Raw genomic sequence first — 17,113 nt, forward strand, 5'->3', positions numbered from 1 at the left:
ATGATGATGATGATGATGCTTCTTGTTGCCCCACTGCCGATTGTGAAAAGAACAAGATTCCATGCCATTCCATGAGGTGAGCTTCCAACTGGGAAAATTATTTGTGAGGTGGAATTGGTGGGATAGGTTTTCGCTAAATAAACCAGGTCGCTTCTATCTGTCAAACACACTGAGTATTTCATAAAATATCGTTTTGGGTAAACTTTGTTATGCATCTGAAAACCTCACACATTTACCCGATGTATTGAAACTCCAAAATCAATCAGTTTTTAATTGTAGTTATCTATTCATCTCCCTCTATAATTTAAAATCCATGACACTTCATTCCGGCACAGAGGACAATATGATCCCGAAATTCCCCGTGGAATACTCTTCCGTGTTTTACGAAAAATAAGCGGGTCCAAATGTATGACTATTTCCAGATAGGACCAGGTTTGTTTTGTTGGGAAATTTTCAAAATTGTTTTCTTTATTCATCTCACTCCCATAGTCATGCAGCTTCCTTTGTTTCAGTCCTTTCAGGTTTGTTGAGCTGTATAAACAAAAAACGCGTACTTCGAAAAGTCTCTTCCATTCAGCTTTTCGTAGGTAAGATGGGAAGAGAATATTATTCCCTTCCAGTGAAACATCTGTAATTTTTTGTCCGGTTGGATTAGTAGTAAAGTCGTTCCTACGATTTTACGGCCAGGAAACTGAGCAGTGTCTAGGTGGAAATTGTTTTCAGCAACCTCTACTTCCAGCGAATAGGCTTACCGCACGCATGTGGGTAAAACGTATCAATGCTTTCCGAGAAATACACTCATTTGCAAATCAATTTGGTTCTCACGAGAGACTCAACTGAATCTCTCGTTTATGATATTCTACAACTGAATGTGTTGCACACATGTCGCCTCATGTTTCAGTCGGCACGGTATTCGGGATATCTCAGTATATTTCCATAAAGGAAACTACTCACAAGGCTGCTGAAAACTCTTCGACAGCCCACGATTGGTTTTGCCCTTCTTGTGGCTCATCAGGCAGGCGCAGTCTCCGAGTTCTCGTCAACCTTATGTTCTACTTGAACCCAAATCGGACTCTTTTCAAGGAACACTTATTTGCAAATCAATTCGGTTTAGGACTACACCTACTTGATAAGCCCAAGAAGGGCAAAACCGGTCGTGGGCTGTCGGAGAGATTTTAGCAACCTTTTGAGTAGCTCCCTTTATAAAAATATCTATGCTTTGTTACAAAGCGCTTAAGGTGGCTCGCTCGGTTCATCAATGTAAACCATCTAAAGAGGAAAAGAGTGCAGTATTGTACATAAACTCGACAATTTTCTCCGGAAGTTCCGTCACATGGAAGTGACAAGATATGTAAATCAATAGCTCACAACCGTGCACTGAAATGCGGCTGTTTCAGTGCTTCAACTTCGTTTACCGACGAGAAGCAGGAGAAAGGAGTGAGAGCTATGCGTTAGAAGAGATGGTCAATCGCGAAAAATTGATCTGTTCGTACATTATTCCCGGAATTCAGTAAAGGTAACAGGTTTGGTTGCTGTCTGAAATAACAATATCATTCAGGGTTACTAGCCACTGAATTTTTCCCATCCTGTGGTCCCATTCGGGGAAACGGCATTTACCAACGTGACTCGGTTGAATGGTAGGCAGTTTTATGGTTCGTTCGCCCCTTGAACTCCGACACAGGAATTGGCGAGTGGGGCTCTGTGGGGCAAACGATCCGCTGACATGCAAAGCATATAGCCCAACCAACGTAACCCCTAAAGTGCAAACAGCTAATCGATCGAGGGTTAATGTGTTTTCTGGCTTACTTCATCATTAGTGATGTGGTGTTCCCACCAGCCTCCCACCAAGGTTCGGAGGCACCCATGGTCAAATACAGAGAGCCTTCCAAAGTCTTCTACGCCACATTTTTAATCTATAACTGAGGAAGAATCAAACCACTTCATTGCAGTAAGCTTTAAAGTATTCCTGTCGGTAGACAAAGTGCTATGTTTAAGCGTTTCTCCACATTCTAATGGAAATGAAAACTTTAAATAATTCAGTGAATTTTGGGTCCAAATAATTTGAGGAGACTGTCCAAATACTCACATAACCCATAACTGGTTTTTTGTCCCGTCCAGTCACAAACATGAACAGCAATCTGTCCTAAGGATCAATTTTATGGAGAGATACTTTAACACAATTTCTAGTCCTGACAAGTATTCCATGCGCTTCAAATCTAAGTAGGATGAGAGGGCTGCACAAAATTCACGAACAGCCAACGACTGGTTTCTTTTTGTTTGGGGCTCACGAGAGTAACAAAGCATCTCAGCGCTCTCAAAAGCAAACAAGACGATATGATAACTTGAGATTTTTGACCCTTCAAAGAAGCGAAATTCCGAGTGGTACAGAGGCCAGTAGGATGGATGTTCGTAGGGCTGTTTAGGCGCCGGTGAACGTGAAAGAAATGAGATGACTACTTAAATGTAGCACGTCTATCGTCAATACGTTAAAACACTATTTAGAAGATGTACATGGAAGGTTCATCAACTTCTTCTTCCACTGGATGCGACACGGGTGTTGAATCAATCCATAGAAACATCCTGTGACCCACTTTTGCGAAGCTACAGCTAACAGAATGATACGGTATTGGAGTGTCCTTTGAATCAGTGAATTATTTCTTGGGCGACATCCGCCCTGTCGCTCAGTGTATGTGTGTACAACGTCCCAGTTCACAAAGAGCAGTCAGCAGGGTGAAGTGTTGCCACAAGACAAAATGCCTACTGTTTTGGGTTAAGCCCAAGTAATTCTGACAAAATACCTTTCGATTCTTGACAACGGTTTGCTTATCTCTTTGGCGCGGTGGCTCATTCTCTTCAGAGGTTTGAGTGGTGAATTTCAAGGGGGAAAAATCACCTATGCCTTTAAATGTTGTTCGGTGTAGACTGCTTGAGATACCGAAACAAGCACATTGGTTAGCCATCCAATCCTCTTCAAGCAAACTGACCACTTATCTTGGGAGCGTATGCTATTCGAATTCAGAATCGGTGTGACAGAGCAGATGGAAACCTGCTTTACTGGGGTGGTGTTTCTCGAGAAGGCTAGGTCAGTCAGTTTATATGCCTGATGCCGCATTCTTAGCTCACACCACAGTACATTCCAGCGATATATTTAGGGTTGTGTTTATTTTTGTGTCCAATCGTTCAACATGGATGAAGATTTTTGAAAAATACATTCTTCGCCCATATTTTAGTGTTAATCAGAACTCTACTCGGCAATAATTTATAGGAGAGAAAACCGTCACCTGATCACCAAAATCGGTGGCTTATTATCTCTCCAGCCACTGAATTCTCCCTCGGTAAAAAACCGATGCCGAGATAAGTTCCGGAACCGTTGGCGATCTACAGCGGTAGCATTTTGACACACAAACCAGGGATCAGTGTCTGGAAGGCAGATTCTTACTAATATGAACGATTTTTCACTCGCTTCAACGTGATATTCAGTAGAAATATTTATTCTTCCAAGAAACTTCACGCGCCAGGCTCTTGCTTTTAATAAAAGACAGGTGAAAGTTTCTGTCGACGCTTCTATCTACTTAGTGGTTTCACTTTATAAACCCAAATTAACCAAATAGGCTTCTGCGAATGCTTCCCTCTTCCTAAAAGACGCTAACAAAACAAAAAACAAATTTCAAAACAAATTAATTAGGTCCGTATTATTTCGCGGCGCTTTATTTGACGTCAATGTATCAACAAAAAAAGTGCAGAAAAGACATTGAATGCATTGACGAAGCGGTCGAGGAGCACAGAATTGGATATTGAGGCGAGTAAGCTCGATTTTTTTCGAAGTAATAGATAAAAAATGAGTAAACCTTGACTCAAGGCGTGGATTTTTCTGAAATTTGCGATAGTGGTTTCCGGCCAAGTTGACTAGCGATTTATGGAAAGTGTTCTGCGATTTGACTTTATGGATGCCTTCCCGTTTCACCTGAGTACGTGCACCCACAATTAAACGCGGCTTGAGATCATGAGAATGAATTGACTAGGCTTCGCAGTTGGCAGTGGGATTCTTGTTGCTCTGGTCTTCAGCCGCAGAGGCGTGAGAGGCTCGTATCTCCTGAATTTCTGAAACATTCCTGTGGTGAGATAGCAGAGCTAAGGTTGAAAAGTTTTTTGGGTCACTTCATGTTGCTGTACACTTTCCTCACATCTAATAATCAGTGAATTTGAAGGGACCACGAACGAAGAGGTTAGCTTATCGATGCGGTTTTGTCGTGAAATGTCTGAATGGGACTGGGAGGAAGATTAAAAAACAGGTCGAATTTCATTACCTTCCGAACGGTTTCTCCGTTTCTTCATAGTATCTTTTTGTTCATGTGCCGACCATCACCACAGTACTTTGCGCAACTCCAACAGAATTAAAGTCTCCGATAAGTAAGATCACGGTGACGTAGTTGTGTCCAGGTTTAATAAACTCCACCTTGAATTTTCTTTAGTGAAACCTCCAGATTACTTGGGATACGTCACCTATGAAAAGCGTTCTTAATGTTTCCCACATATTAATCCCGTAACTTCTTTCACGAGATCTTATGATGTAGTATTTTGCACGCATCAATCAAACGTTATCCATAAAAAGCTGAAAAAGTGGCAGTTGTTCCGATTTTCGCCCCCCGGTAATTTATCTCCACGAAACGACTTCGTGCTTATCGGTCCGCTTGGTTTGTGATTTTTTCAGCGTTTGTTTCTCCCAATAATCAGAGGCAGTCAAGATGAGTGTGATGTTTTTTTCGAGAAAATGTCCTCTAATCGCAACTAGCCAGAAACTATGGCTCTACCTAATGGGATAACAAAGTACCACGTGTGCCCAGCTCTACGAATCGATCCCATGAACTACAGAATTACAAGTTAATCAGTCTAAACACAGTTCACAGTTCTATGCCAAAGACCGAGTATTCCAAATCACCTAATGTTAGACAAAAACCGTGAAAATTTTCTCCGTAAAAGAACCCATTTTTATCCTTTTTGAACGTTGCTTTAATGGCATAGAGACTTTTACGCTACAGCAAATTTTCAAGTCGTAATCCAAGGTGCACACAACCGTTCTCTTTATTGGTTTTGTTCATAGAAATTTATACTACTCATCCCCATTTTTGCTGTTCAGGGGACTGCAAAAGAGTTCGGCGTGTTCAGCACGCACACTATTTTTGTTCAAACTGTGAGCTGGACTGAATTTGGACCGAATTTGTCCCATAGATTTGGATCATCTAATTCATTCTAGATATCTATTTCAGTGCATGTAACGTAAAACCCTATACGATCCGGTTAATTTGCTGCGGAAGACACTACTGTTTACAAGATGATAGAAGATGGGTAGATTAAAAATCCGGTATTGCTATCAATGATGGCAAAGAAAACGAACGTGCGGTGGTGTCTAAACACTGCCATGAAGTTTGCTATATTCTGCTGCTATGTCCCATCTAATTGACAGCTAATCACACCGCTTTACAGCCATCGGTGGCCGAACGGTAAGGTGTTCAAACACTGACCGGAAGATCGTAGGTTCGGAACTTTCTACCGGAGTTTCGTTGAATACACGTTGCTAATGCTTCAGAATACGCGTTGCTAATGCTTCTCAGTGAGGATAAAACAGCTGCACAGTCATTCTCGATCTTTAAGCACAGAGTGGATTCACTGACATTACGAAGTCGTAACTGATAACGCTTGTCAGTAAGTGCTGGTTCGTTTGCTTAGGATATGCCGTGTATGGATTCTAATGACCTCACTGAGTCCCATTATGTCACAAACTAACCAATAATAGCTGACCATATTCCTAGTACATTGACATTTATGTTGTGCGGTAATGGAGGACGATCCTAGAGGGATTCTAGTATTGGAGCGTTGGATTGGTCAAACACATCTGATGTCTAATTAGCCTCTCAATGATTAGGCTGCAGTGTTCTTGTAGAAAAGTTCTCCTGTCACGTGTAAGGTTGACAGGTCTATCGGGCAATAACCATTATGGTATTATTGTCTGCACGCAATAGCGGTACCATTTTAGAAATAAAGGAAAGGAGTCTCAAACTTTGTGGCTCGCACACCCAAACTTACCTTCCTCAGAAGGTGGTCTTGCATTTTCTAGAAAAGAGGAATTCGTTCACATTCATCCCCCTTGCGGAAATTACTCTTGGAACTTTGTGTCTATTCAATCAAGTGTTTAATTTTTATAAACCCTGGTTTTACTGTTCACGTGTTGTTCACATCATGCACTGTGCTGAAAAAGTTGGAGGAGCTGGAAAGTTTGACAATCATTTGCGTACACAAAACCCTACAATTTTGTCATCAATGTGACGAACGCATCACGTTTCTCTTTTCCTAATCTTGAGTTAGACCTTTTGTTGATGTGAACATTATCAGGTTTTCACTCACTTCTCAGTGAACTCTGATCGACCTTAGACCTTAGAAGGCGGAGAAGTCGAGCGTACTCTAAAAACAAAACATGGCTATGTGTCGTGTGAGTTCTGTGTGCTCAATTGGTGCCGGCATGTAGAAAAACCTATTATATAAACACTGTATTCCGGGATTTATAGGAGGAAATCTGCTCCGCAAGGACATCCAGAGTGGTCCCTGTTAGGAGTTGGCAATTGGTGTTTTGGTGGCATCCACCTCGAGCTACTGTAAGGGAGATCCTGAGGGAGCTTTTGCAGGGGTAGCTTATTGGGATGGCTGATCAAGATACTCACACGGACGCAACAGTTCGGGACTGCTACAAAGACCAACAATCGGAAAACTCAGATGAAATCGTTGCAATTTACATAGCAAAATCAACACTGTATATCAGGTAATTTTGAAACCTTGCTACCTGGTCTCATACGCACAAGTTACTGACTTAAGCTCGCTTGTAGAGATAACACGTATGATACACTCTCTGTCTGTGTGCCACTTTACCTGTTCTCATACGCACAAGTTACTGACTTAAGCTCGCTTGTAGGGATAACACGTATAATACACTCTCTGTCTGTCGTGCCACTTTACCTCTTCTTTAAATGGCGATCTGAGGCATTCGAAAAACGTCCTTGTAACATTTTAAACATTATTTTGACTCGTATTACTGTTTTACGGCCTATTTGGCTTATCTTTCTTATTTATGAATAAGAGAGAATCTGAGAAGCACATTATCAAAAGCTTGTCTGTTTGGACTGCTTTGAAGTCCACATCCACAGTAGCAAGTTTTATTCTTGCTATTGACCCTATTAATCCGGTTCTAACCCAGTCTGACTGGAGTGATCTATTGGACAAGTAAAGTAATTGGAAACCGTTTGAGACCTGCTAACAATGTCTAAGTTACCTTGACACGCATCGGTCAACAAACTTGGTGCAAGGGATCTGTCTTGTGATTTACAGTCCCACAAACAGCCATTGATGTGCTCACTCAATAAATCTGTCCGTGGTAGTCCACTTTCTCGTTTTCTGTTTGGATTTAGCCCACTATGATTTGACGAGTCAGAACAAGGAGAATAGCATTGAATGGCAGCGTCCCGTCAAGTGGGTGTCAAGATTTCCCCTAATTTGGGTTTTGGCTTCATACAACAACAATGGCTACTCTCCTTCTACTGCATCAGCTGGACGGTTTCAACTTTTATGGAGATCTGAGTGCTCAGCCCAGAGGGAATGTGGAAAGTGAGAGTGATGTCACAGAGATTTTGAGCTACCAGGTACTGTTCCTCAAATAGTCAATAAAAGTAATACCACTACTCCTCACACTTACTCTGTTTTTGAGACAGTATAAGATTTATGAATAGGAGTAAGTGTTACCGCTAGTATGTTAGTAAATTTTACAATGAATACCAGCTGAGCGGTGTCCACGCCCAAATTTTCTGGAATTTAATTCGAGTAGCCGTGCGATTACAGTACCTGAAACAAAAGCCATACCCGGATTTTTTGCAGGTCCAAGAATTGTCCACCAATAAATTTAGAAAAATAAATCATTTTCTGATCTGCCCAGCAGAATGTTTTCCATCAAATTGTTCCGTACTTTTACCGCTATGGATGCAAAATTTTCTGGTGAGAGACTTCGGATGAATGTTAGATTAACATCCAAAATGTAGGATGGCCTAGAGTTCGTTACCAGCCGTCTGATTATGCAAAGATAGTATAACGACTGAAGGTGGGCGACTCCGTTTCGGTTAGATGAAAGCTACCGCTCACTAACCGGTGCATTTGTTTCACTCACTTACGATAGCCGATTGGTGATTCTGGCTTCCCTAGGATTGGAAATTAAGTTCAGTTTTTTGGTTACCAAGGTTCTCTTTGAACACAAGAGTGCTACGTTAATCAAATCAGGGGATGTAAATATATGAAATATCTATTTGGAGTGTTTTCGGGGGGTGTGGATGCAAAACAGATCCTTAATTGATTTGGATTCAAAGAGATCTCATTCCCGATGAATCATGTAGAGTTTTTTTAAATAAACGAATTAATTTCAGCAATTGTGATTGAACTCGACCTTCGGGTAGTGACTTTGTGACCCCTTTAAAAAAATTTTATGTTGGGACGTCACCTGACCAGTTGGACAGTTGTCCAACTCGTTAAATTTCTACAGTGATATTACCTGTGTCACTACTTTCAAAATCTAACTGGCGTGAGACGGAAAGCACAAATTCTCTGAACTGAATGTCATCCTCGTTGTATATATTCCATCTGAGCTAGTGTAATCAATACTCAACAGTTACTGTATGGACAAAAGAATAACGTTTAGTTATTTTAGACAATGTGTGACCATCTGATTTTCTCTTAGTGGAATTGAATTCTTCAAAGCCATTGTTTTGGACCACGGACTTTAAAAGATGGATCCAGGTCAGCAACTACCACTATCTGCTCTGTTTGTCTCATTTCAGTAGAATATAAGTAGTTCAAAAGAGTAGGCGTTACTCCTGTGTAATCAGTACAATCCGACTGTTGTTCAGTTAAGGTCAAGCATATAGACACAGCGGAATTGGGGTTCAACTATCGCTTTCTCAAACTCGACATCACGTGACCACTGATTTCTGCTACTGAATTTAATTGGATAGCTTACTTTTGTCCATATGTCGAGTTTGTGTGGAATCAGTTCACCGAAGAAAAGCCAGAAATTTCTTTCTAACGGTTTCAGATCCTTGCGCAGGACGTATTAATGTCCAACATTGTGCCTGTATCCCAAATTACAACGTAAATGTAATCGTTCTTGATTTCCTCCTGATTTTGGTTACTCAAGTGGATGTGGCAAAATTCAATTGTCCGATATTCCTATTCATATTCCAAATAACAGCCAGAACACCACGCGACCGCCGAACTAACCTGTACATACAATGTTCTTGAATTCAGCGGACTACTCTGTTAAGTCCGCTCTTGGATTGCATTAGGGCTACTCTAATATGTGACAACATCCTACCGAACTTTACTTTTTTTGCCACTCTGCTTAACAATATTACTTGCCTGTCACGCGGGTGTCTAAAAAGTCTGAAAATAGAGCGAAGCATTAAGCTACTTGCGTATGTGGTCATGCAAGGCCATAGCATAAGATTCAGTAGAACCACTAAAAGAGAGAAACCTCCCCACCACACTCTCCGCAACATCACAGCGTGATGTTCCTGTATCATAGAGTTCACGGAAATCGATTCGAATGCGCTTCTCTGAGGCTGTATGGAAGAAGCTACTTTTATCCTAGTGGATTTACTCCACTGACTCGAAACAACTACGTTCTGAACCCTTGGCTCACATGTCTGAGCGTAGCCTATCGGAAAATTCCATTCCCCAATAAGAAAAAAGGATGATGTTCACTTCTGGCAGCGGGGCTGGCATGCTAAAAAACAAATGTAATCTAACTGCTAATGACATTTAGAAACATGAAGCGGATGTTGTAGCCAGAAAAACTGAATTATCTGGGCTCAAGTGTGACCTCCTCACCAGAAATACTCATTCACGTGTCACATACAATAACTAGTGATGACTCGACAAAAGCACTGGACTTTGGAAGATCAATCGATGGAATGCTCTGGGATTCTGTTAAATCACGCTTTAAAACTAAAATAAGCTACATGCTAAGTGATCAGGTGCTCAGACTACTGACCGAGAGGTCGCGGGTTCGAGACTTTCCACTGGAATTTCGCGAGATGCATGCTGATGATGATGCCGAGTGAAAGGGTTGTACAGTGTTTCTTGGTGTTTTTAGCATAGCTTGGTTTCATTTACAGGAGGGATTTCTCCATTGAATATTTCCTAATTCCAGCAAAACCAAATTAGTTTGCAAGTAAGTAAATTCCGAAGAAATCTGAATTCAGTTAGAACATAAGGTTGGCTGGATGGAAACTCGAAAACTGTGCCTCCCTGATGAAACCAACCTTTAAGTTTTTAGCAACTTTGTCAGTAGTATACTCCGTCAGTCATGATAATTTCAAGTTATTTTCGGCTCTTTATCGGCGATTTTGTTATCGTGATTGCTTCGAAGTTCTTTTGGTTAGCGGGAGAATTTTATCAAGTGGAGGACAGTCTCGTCCCCGGAAGACATCCATGTTATTTAGACACATTCTAACAGTGAACATATTTGTTTGAATTTGAGTCGAATTTTACAGCACGTTCTCAAAGAACGAAAGCTGTGCGCAAACACTGGGAATTGTAAGGGACACCAGGCTAGCATCCTAGACAAAGAGGTGAAAAAACGTGGTGTAACGTCGGTCAGAGGTTGTGAATTGGTCTGATTCCATTTTTACAAATAGCGGATCCAGAAAAACACCTGATCAGTCGCATTTTTAAACTTTAGCCCAACATTCTTCTCAGAGGTCAGCTGATTAGACTGCTTTTCTACCAGATCTGGTGGTTTAGGCGCTCTCCTCTGTTTTAAAACGTCCATTTTCGATGTATGTTTGGTCGTCAGCTTCAGTACTTAAACACTACTGTTTGGGTGACTTCTTTAGTGCGCCTTGTTGTACTCAGCTACGACAGCCATGTAGATTTTGGGAATATACTTCTGCACATGCTTTTCACCAGTGGTATTACTGTGTACACCAATTACACTTGCAATCAACAAGCGAATTATCACAACGGACCCGTCTATTAGTGTTCATTTGCCCAAACGGGTAACTCATCACACAGTAATCTACCCGTACGGACATCATGTGTCAGTTACGCAACCTCATCTGTTATGCGCCGCTGCTCGCGTAGAGAACTGGGGAAGAGTAGAGGTTATTGCTGCTTACTCTGGGCAGTAACAGGTTAGTGGACATATGCTTCGGATGCATTAGTCAATCATTCCGAAATGCAATTGTTATTGTTACCACTATTCTCCCCCTCTGCTGCTGCATTTGGAACTAATCAGATGGCAATGGCGTCACTCAGTCAGCCGTATCTATCTAACAAAAGAGGCGAAAGCTTAGATAATTTCTGTGTGTATCTTTGTCAGGGTTTCGTGAAAATCACACCTAAACACCAGGGTGGACGTATTCATTACGATTAAAAGTTGCCAAAATTGAGTCTCTGGGAGGGAACACAACAGAGCTAACTGTCAGCTCATCCATGTCGCACTAAATATGGGACGGTCGGATTAGATTCTCTATTGTACGACTCGGAATTTGTTTGTACGACACAAAAAGCACCAAAAACAAAGTACTCTCCCCCACTTCTCTCTTCAGGAAGCTCATCTCCAGGAGGGACAACCACAGAAAGTTGACCAACCGAAGCATCTCGGAACTTTGAGCAGACCATCTCTCAGCTGTGAATAACATCCTGTACGTTTGTGCTGCCTGCAGTCAAGGTGTTCAGGTTGTTTAAGAATCCCAAAATAGTCTATCCCTGGTAACTTGGATGTATTCCGTATGATTTTGCGGCCTAGTATTTCTGCTCAAACAGTACCCAGGCTGCAATAGTTGTCTCATTCATTCTGATTACACCTAGGTTTTTTCGACATGCGACGCTGATCAGATTCATATGTATTTTTACATTCACAGTTTCAAATACCTTGATAATAAACTTCACTGAAGTGTTTTGTGTTGTTTCGTATATCCTGGTTAACGTGGTACACGAATGAGACCCAGTTAATTGACGAATTGAGACCAAGAAACTGGAACTGTGTTTCTACATAATATTTCCTTGTTGTTTTGGGCCCCACTTTAATTGTCTTCCTCCTGAAAGAGGTCGCTTCTCAGAATAAGTAAAGTCTGAGTGGCGCCCTTGGATGGTCTCTCAGGAGGGAAGTAACCTCATTAGTTTTCGTTTGATCTTAATTTGTTCTGAGAGTATAATCATCTCCGCAAATGTAAATGAACTGATAGGAGACCGGTTGCAAAGAGATTGTTTCATTGAGTTGGGTTAATTCGAAGTTACATTGCTAAGTTGGGGGTTATGTTTGACTGTACGGCCACAAAAACTGCCATTCAGTAGGGCTTTTAATTTCTGTGTATATGGTCCACTTTAAAGCGTGTTGGTAGCAACTGGGTCCGCTTCAGCTCTATATTCAAACAAATCGTCCCAGATGGCAGTCCTCTGGTAAGGTTTGCTCCGGGATCTATTTTTTTGCACATTTTATCAGAGATGCCAAACCTTTTTGTACTGTGGAGCAGCCTTTCAGAAAAAGGCCTTGCATTTTTTAGATCCATGGTATCACGTCGCCATTTCTAAGGTCATGATTAATATTACTTCAGCTTGTTACTCAGGTCTTCTTGGATTGTATACCATAGACATAATAAGGCCGCTCTGATTCACTAATTTTCAAGCTAGCAGAAATCGATTCTTCCGAGCCTGTTGAGTATTTTACGTTCTCGCCACTGATACCACCCAAATTTCCTCTTGTATGGTACCCTGATAAAAAGCATGTTGCAAGTGACAAAGTGCGGAGGGAGAAGACTGTGCGAAATACACGAAGATCAAGTTGGTCCAACATAAGAAGCACCTAAAAGTGTCTAGATTTGAAAGCATATTCTCTCTTGGACAATTTGATTACCTTCATATCAAAGTCTTTTTCAGCTGCCTGCTTAATTAGGAAGATGCAGGCACAATGAGCCTCTTGTGGTTGCGCAACAATTACGATTAAGATACCCACATTTTGACTGATTACTCAAGAACCAAATCATCCTGAGAGCTGAGGAATTTCCATAGTTTGAGATCTTTCGCATATTTAAGGCAAGAAACTATGGGTAATCGTTCCCAGTCAGCTTGGTTTTAATCTCATGCTCAGACAGTAAAGTTGTGGGACATCACTGCCGTAAAACCCTTGTCGACATTCACTGGCATCTTCTGACCGTTAAGAAAGAATGATGTCTCCAGCCCCGTCGGTAAAATGTTTGATACACGATATTAAAAACTGATGATGAGGCAGGTTTGGAGTGACGAAGGGAATACTGAGGCAAACATGATGCGCATGGGCACTGGGGTGGTCGATATTCGCTTAAGTTCATCCGATATATCGATCTCTTTGACATCTTGTTATTTGAAGGCCTCAAACCAGCCATTGGTTCAACTGAGTTAAATAATCAATCATCTGTTAGTAGTAAAGAGATGCTCCAACGGATGCCTACTGTTCGTTCTTCAGTAGTTAGTCGGATTCCAGTGCTCTCACTACGGTTATTTGCTGGTTCACTCACTCTCTAGGAGTGCGCAAGCCAAGGCCTAAAATGACCGTTCAGCTGCACACACTAAACACAAGTTCTACAAAAACGCAAAACAATCTGAACGGCCAAAAATTAACAATAAAAATCAAGAGAAACTTTCATCATAATGCATCCGGCCCGGATAGGTCGATGAGTGCAACAAAACGGTGTTCAAACTCTCGTGAATTCGAATTACTATTGGCGAAAATGAAATGGTTGGAAACGAGAGCATTCCATTGAAGACTCCAGTCTTTAGACTAGGCTCAATTGGTACAGTGTTCAAACTCCCGTGAATTCGAATTACTTTTGGCGAAAATGAAATGGTTGGAAACGGGAGCATTCCATTGATGACTCCAGTCTTTAGACTAGGCTCAATTGATACGAATCTGGGTAGATACGCTTGCGCCCAAAATTTTTTCTCCATCTGGAACACGACTCCTGGCCGTACGCTTTAAGTGGCCATTCCGATATAGCCGGATGTGCGTCCAAGAGCGCCGGATTGTTCCGATCTGACATCTACCGCGGACCTGAACCTTGCGGATTCAATTTGACCGTTGTATCCTAGGTACTCTGTGTAGGCACACAAAGTAAAATTTGTCAGGCATCCTAATATGCTACCGATGTGTCGTCCATAATTAATATACTAGTAACCGTTCTGCTCTAACACCCTCCCGATGCCCAGGTGTCATGTCATCCGAGAGACATATGGGGGCTGAGCTGGTGCCACGTTGCCCAGGCCTAAACAAAAGCAATCGAAATGCTGGAGTTGCGGTCAATCATTTCGCGATTTAAACACTGGGCTATCTTGAGCTTATGTCCACGTAACTCTACTGTACATTAGTAAAAAGGATAAAACAGCTCGGTACCTTAATTTCAATATGCATGGCGTCGATGGTCAAAACGCGTTTTTAAAAGTGCTTGAAAGTAGCGCTCTGCTCAGTATCCCGAGAATGTGGTCCAGTTTTTGACTGTCAGGTACGTGGACACCGCTGATAGAATGGCGGAGTTCTTCACGAACCGAAAATTTATTATATAAATATAAATATACATATAAAATGTACAACACAAGAAGGAAATGGGATAAATCTTCTGCTAGTACAAACCTGGTTTGCAAAGATGTACAGTTCCTTTCCCTAACGACGAACCGCTTTTGTTTATGTTTATTTGACTCATCAGCTGAAAAGACAGACATTCAAGAACATGAGACATGGTTAGTTCTATCCTCTTCGTGGAACCAAATAAATTAATCCGCACTTCACTCGTCTTGAATGAATGCCTCATGAAACTCGTCAAAAATGACATTGTTTTGTCAGTTGGTCTCATCCACGTCTTCCGGAACATAATCAAATCAACAGGGTACAGGTTGTTGAGTGTTAAGCTTGTCTAAAATCCCGAGAACTTTACGACCACACTTCTCTCGTGCTTATAGTTGATAAGTGAGTGTTCGTTTTTGGACAAGATTCACTCAAATTTTCACATAAAACACATTGTGACTCAGAAGAAAACGAACATGGCGAACAAAGCTCATTTTCTGCAATTTGTCTCCTTACCTAATATGTCAGAAATTCAAACAAATGAACTCAGAATTCGAACGAGGAATTTAATCTCGCAAAATTAATTTCACAATCAATCCTGCAACCCAAGGGACATTTATTTCTTCCATTCTTAGAAAACGCAAGCAACTTTTCTAATAAATCTCTGGTAAATATGTAGGCAGATGCAGATAGTTGCTAACGTGACGTGTTTCAAATTCCCCTCAAGTTTTTAACCGAACAATGATAGAGATAAACGGGATGGTAACACTTTACCAGCTTCGCCTCAACTGAGATCCAGTGGCGCACCGAGCAGGTTCTATCTGACAAAGGTGTACGACAGATTTATCACGTCATGTAGCTTGTGCTTCTAGCCTCAGTTCTTCAGACAGATAAAAACATGGTTCATTGGACCATGCTTTCAAAAACGTGTGGCTATAAGTCTTCTCATCGAGCCGTCCAGTTGCAGTTCTTTGGAAAGCACATTCTCAAAATAATCCTTTAGACTGGTGTTGGCCGGTTACACCGGCAAGGTATTATAAGTAAGGCTGGTGTCAACATGGGAAAAGCCCAGTGGACATTTCAGGCAGCAACTTACTGCGGAGATTTGATGGGCAAGTTACTTCTTTATCTTGGTTATTCAAGAATGACGTCTAACAACATATTTGAAAAACATCTGAAGTTCATTCAAGGGATCCGTATTAATACAACGCATAAGTGCGTTTGACCCGTGTTCGATCTTTCAAGAAAAATGAAAAAATCCTCAGAGGTGTGCCTTGTTTGACAGCTACTTGCACACTGTATTTTCATTTTCAGATTGTTTCCTAATCTAAACTAAACCTGTGCTGATTTTAACTGCGTGGTATGGGCTACACACCCAGTATCTGTATGATACTTACAAACAACCAAAGCCTCACTGAATTTCATTTCGATTTCGATTCATTTTGATTCAGTTCCCTCAGGAGCCTTTCCTGCACCACCTGTAAAGTAGGCACAATAGATAAAATTTCCTCACTTAGCCGTAGGAACAAATGTTTGGCTCTACATCTTTCTTAAGCATGTATAACTCCAATAAAAACGTTTCCGACTAATGCGTTGCCAAAAATGTGCATACTATGGAATCTTTTGCCTTGTGGTGCCACTGTTACTTCCACGGTCACCTTAATTTAATTGGGTTTGCCGAAATCCCATCGACTCCCTCAGTGACGTCCGCATGAATGAATCCTGTTTATTTGCAACTGCTTTTGATCACAGCTACTCCTTCATCCAACTACCTTTGCCTGAATGCCTACCATATATACACTTTTCAAAATAGGCAAATTGGCAGAAAAAATCACCCCACGAGCTGAAAGAACCCACCAACTACAGTGATTCATCCCCGGCTATGGAGCGAACTATTATGCATCCACCTTTATCTCATACTCCAGCCAAAATCTTCACCCAGTCACCGCTATCCATGACAAATGCAACACCTGTAGTGCAATTAAATCGTACCACAGAGCGTGTAAAGTCTCGGTGCAGTCGGTGTAGTCCAAATTTCCTAAGGGTTTAACTAAGGTAAGCACAACCGTATAGCCGAATTTTCATCTCCGACGCATGCATCACTCATCAATCCATATGCTCCAACGTGGCAGTCCAGCCCTCTGTTGCAAATGTCCTCTAGATGAACGCGGGATGAACACAACGACAATGGCAGCCTCATCCAATTTCGAAACATCTACGTTGTCTGACGTGTTCGTGAAAGTCATATGACTTTTCGTTACCAACAAAAAGGTACGATAAAATATACCAAAAACACTGAAAAATGTCAACAGCGGGTTACGGTTACTGCGACTCCGATACGTTAAATCTTATGCAAACGGTGCTTTTCGCCATCCTCACATGCCAACTCAACATATCGCTCCTCACCACTGTTTTTTTGAGGGGGAAGAGGCCCACTACTCTTCTCCCATCGACTGCGTCCACACGGCCAGCCATCATTCTGTAGAA

Source organism: Opisthorchis viverrini, assembly GCF_000715545.1.
Source record: "Opisthorchis viverrini unplaced genomic scaffold opera_v5_438, whole genome shotgun sequence".
Taxonomy (NCBI): domain Eukaryota; kingdom Metazoa; phylum Platyhelminthes; class Trematoda; order Opisthorchiida; family Opisthorchiidae; genus Opisthorchis; species Opisthorchis viverrini.